Here is a 1705-nt window from a genome sequence, read left to right as displayed (position 1 = left end):
TATGTATATATGTAACAGTGGCAACTCCAGCTCTGAGGCTGTTCGGGCTTAGCCCGAGTATAAATTTAGTAAAGTGAATATGTATTTGCAAGCCTATTTAATTTCTACCAACACTGACTTCAGGTATGTAATTTCAGCCAATAACTTGGGCTCCTTTTATTGGTCGCAGTTCATTAATTTACCTTCAGTGCCTGGCGGTCGTCTTAGAGGTGCCCTGTATCAAAAAATATCCTTCGTAGCAGATGTTCTCTCGACATGATTCACACATACCTGACTCGGGCTCAGAAGTTACAGCCCGAGTTGTTATCTATAATCATAAAAATTAAAAGCAATTTAAATTCAGTATTTTGTTCAAATAATAGATTTCTATAGAGATACGGGTTTAAATTCCAATCTATGAAAAGTTTTCGCTCTGCAATGTTCTTAAAGGAACGAAAAATTATCTAACAACTCAAGCTGATACAAATGAACCTGGTGGGTGAAAAGGACTAACTGACATCCTTTGTCAAAAGTACAGGCAACAGTCAGATTGGTGACGTTTGTTGTGCACTCTGCTTTCATTATTTGATTGTTGTTATATAGTAGTAAGTTGGGTTAATATAAATGAGAATGGTAAGGGGTAAAGGACTGACATCTCTTGTCAAGAGTACAGGTGACAGTCAGACTGCAGAAGTTTTATGTGCATTCTACTTTCATTATTTGATTACTGTTATTCTGTGTGTCTATGTGCAAAAGATCATTTGTGTTTTGCATGGTTGCCTTATTTTTACTTTTAACATAGAAATGGAGAAAGACATAGTACTAGATATACATGAGTAAAATGTTAATGTTCGAAACTGCAGTACACAGCTAATTCTTTATTCTGTATATTTCTCATTTTGTCCTGTTCTGGTGTTTTGCGAAATTTTTCTGGAGAACATTATTTTTCTTTGTGGTTGGGTTGTTAATGACTAGCATATTGGATGTCCACCTAGTAGGTCATCCCTTATACACGTGTGTATATATATATATATATATATATATATATATATATATATATATACATACTATAGCCTCAGGCCCACCAAAGCCTTGTGATTGGATTTTGTACATGGAAACTGAAAGAAGATTGTTGTATATATGTATATATTTGTGTGTGTGTGTGTGTGTTTGTATTCCCACCATCGCCTGACAACAGATGTTGCTGTGTTTGCATCCCCGTCACTCAGCCGTTTGGCAAAACACACCGATAGAATAAGTACCAAGCTTACAAAGAATAAATCCTGGGGTCGATTTCTTTGACTAAATGCAGTGCTCCAGCATAGCTGCAGTCACATGACCGAAACAAGTAAAATATAAACAACTATGCCATTTGAATCCCGAGCAATGCTGGTTTTCTCTGCTAGTATATATATATATATATGATATATATATATATATATATGATATATGTATATATAAATATAATCTGTTTCAGGCCCTTTGCTCTGCAAAGCCCAGAAGGACAGTGTTGGACATTGATATTGTCCAAATCTGGACTAATCCAGACTCGCATTGCCACAGAAAAGGATGCGGAGAAGGAAGAGAGGTTTCCAGTGTGTCATACCACGAATGAAAATGAGCAGATCGATTTTTTGGTCGTCTTAACAATAAAGGTATCTATAGATTTCATACAGTATTTAAAATGATTTCATTTATATTCTACCCCCATATTTCAACTAGGTGT

At 35.5% G+C, this 1705-nt stretch overlaps 1 long non-coding RNA gene across 1 annotated transcript in view; it reads left to right on the top strand.

The window, feature by feature from the left end:
- LOC128250601 (uncharacterized) overlaps positions 1-1705 on the top strand; it is an 18654-nt gene that overhangs the window by 9720 nt on the left and 7229 nt on the right. The window contains exon 2 of the long non-coding RNA XR_008266630.1: positions 1457-1634. This is a non-coding gene — a long non-coding RNA (uncharacterized LOC128250601). The remainder of the gene's footprint in view (positions 1-1456; positions 1635-1705) is intronic.

The sequence above is a fragment of the Octopus bimaculoides genome, chromosome 23, assembly GCF_001194135.2.
Source record: "Octopus bimaculoides isolate UCB-OBI-ISO-001 chromosome 23, ASM119413v2, whole genome shotgun sequence".
Classification (NCBI taxonomy): domain Eukaryota; kingdom Metazoa; phylum Mollusca; class Cephalopoda; order Octopoda; family Octopodidae; genus Octopus; species Octopus bimaculoides.
The sequence above is the reverse complement of the archived record's forward strand: the minus strand, read 5'-3'. Positions and strand labels throughout refer to the sequence as shown.